Genomic DNA, 2,500 nt, shown 5'->3' on the forward strand with positions numbered 1-2,500 from the left:
TGTGTGTGTGTGTGTTTCTGTGTCTGTGTTTCTCCCACAACTTCGCTTGACAACCGATGCTGGTGTGTTTACATCCCCGTAACTTAGTGGTTCGGTAATAGAAACCGATAAAATGAGTATTAGGCTTACAAAAATCAATTTATTTGTGCTGCTATTTTTTTAACACAATGTCATCTTTTTGTAACATACAAATAAATTAGTAATTACATCCATTTATTCTCCATTTTCTTCTTATTTTCCCTCATTATGTATGTATGTATTATGTATGTATGTATGTATGTATTGGAGAGGGGTGCGTGTGTATGTGTATGAAATTCCATGGTCTAGTATTTAGAGGTGTGTTCTAGCAATCATACGTTACTGCTTTTGATTCCTAAATCGGAATCAAAATACTTTATTTCATGTTGATTCAGTCTACACTGCTGAAAATTAACACACCTGCAACAGCTGATGGATAACTCCGCGGCAAACTGGCTACTTCACTCTTTCAATCGCATGTATGCCGTGGAAACTGGGTTAAAGTGTGACCCAATAAGCAAACATACGCTTTATAGACACATACGTACATACATAGTCACACATACATGTGTATTGTTTAGATACACAAACATGTACATCGAAATGCACCTCGGCGGAATTTAAGCTCAGATCGTAAAGACGGACGAAATGCCGCTCAACATTTTGTCACTGAAAGCAATATTTATAGGCTGTGTCAACCGAGAAAGAAGAGAATCAGAAATTCCGTAAAAGCAGAAAGTATCATCAGTGCTGCGATTTCTTTTTGAATGCTATCTTGTAGATGGTGAAGTAAGAATACGAAGACAGTAAAACAGCAAGAGAAGTCAAGAACAACAGGATGAATAACTGGATAGAAAATGAAATATTAGGTCAATTCTGGCAACAGCTCAAAGTTGCTGGGAATAAAGAACGTTGGTAGTACCTGACAGATTAAGAGCGGCAGCGGGAAACTGAATCGCTAATTATAGTTACCCAGGAACGAGCCAGTTGAATGAAATTGATAAAGGAAATGATTGACAAAATTTAGATAGTAAGCAAAAAATTTGTGGAAAAAGTGAGAGTATTAACAACTAAGATAGCACAATAGGATAAGCATCACTGTGTGGGTAAAGGAGTGTATTGGAATGATAGCCGAGTGTGTAGATGAAAGTGACAAAAAGTGGCATGAACGCGAGACAAATGTGATGGCGAGTAAAAATTGTATGATTGTAGAGGATTTCTCCATGACTGACCAGAGTATTGAAGTAAGATTTTGTATAATTGTAGAAGACGGGGGAAAAGAACTGAAAGATTCCTTGCAAAAGACGTTTCAAATGAATGTAATCAGCATGAAAGCTGTTAGTCACTATAACTTGCATCCGTGGATTTATTCAACATCATATGCAAGTACAAGTTGGAAAACGTTCTTCAAAATCATTGTGCATCTCTGAATTATCTCGCGAGCAGTGAGTTCATTCAGTTAGCTTGAACTTTCTCAAAAGAAATACACCACAAGGTCACCTAGAGGCCTTTGCACGACACAGCACTGAATGGGTACGAATTATCATACAAAACACTGAATGCAAACCAAACAAAGCACTTTTGAAAATGTGAAAATTCTTCGTAAAGATTTATTAATAAAATAATGATATTTGATTTCAATGACTGGTATGTTGAGTCCCTGAAACAGTCTCACCCTCACAATAAGCCAATTTATCGATTGTACTGCATGTTTGTACATACGCGCCTGTGAGTATGCATGTAGGTGTTTGCATGTGTGCGGAGTGTGTTTGTGGGTATACACATTATTTAAAGTAAACTAAGAAACGGTGAATATTTTTAACAAAAGTTACAGGTGTAGAAACTCCCACAGGGTCAGCTTCGCAAATTGTTTGTATTCCTTGAACATTTCTTACATTTGTAATAACTGTGAAATTTACTTTTCTCGGATTGCTTTGAATGATTTTCATATACAAATTTTCCGCTTCTTTCACCGTCAAAACTTACAATAAATCCAGTCTCTCTTTTTATTCTTTTGCTAATTTTGTACAAAGAGGAAATTTTTAAAAAAATTCCTTCCACATATTTGGATTACAAAATGGATTCTAAAAGGAGGTATTGAGCAACTTAAACAGGTGGAAGGGAAAATTAAATGTATGAAAAGGAAAATATCGGTTAAGTAGAATGCAATGTGCGATTAGAAATCGATATTAAATTATTTGGGTTCGGTTATAATATCCTCTTAAATGACGTGGCAAATTGTAAAAAAACAACGAAAAAATTTAAACTATAATTTTTTCCCATTTAGTATGCCGTAACAATGATCAAATATTTGCATGAATAAATTTTTTAATTAATTTCCAACCGAATAATTATTTCCCTTTTAAATTCTATTAGTTCAGCAGTGTCTTTAATAATTCTTTAAGAATTTGAACTACATTGAAATTTGAGAGAGTCCTATTGAAATAATTTAGGAAATCGTAAAGAATGACTGTCATCCCTG

At 34.7% G+C, this 2,500-nt stretch overlaps 1 protein-coding gene and 1 long non-coding RNA gene across 2 annotated transcripts in view; both read left to right on the forward strand.

Moving 5' to 3' along the window:
* Positions 1–2,500, forward strand: part of LOC115213226 (contactin-like) — a 252,773-nt gene that overhangs the window by 164,436 nt on the left and 85,837 nt on the right. The window lies entirely within an intron of this gene.
* LOC118763902 overlaps positions 576–2,500 on the forward strand; it is an 11,107-nt gene continuing 9,182 nt past the window's right edge. Inside the window, exon 1 of the long non-coding RNA XR_004999662.1 lies at positions 576–586. This is a non-coding gene — a long non-coding RNA (uncharacterized LOC118763902). The remainder of the gene's footprint in view (positions 587–2,500) is intronic.

This window comes from Octopus sinensis, linkage group LG6, assembly GCF_006345805.1.
Source record: "Octopus sinensis linkage group LG6, ASM634580v1, whole genome shotgun sequence".
Taxonomy (NCBI): Eukaryota; Metazoa; Mollusca; class Cephalopoda; order Octopoda; family Octopodidae; genus Octopus; species Octopus sinensis.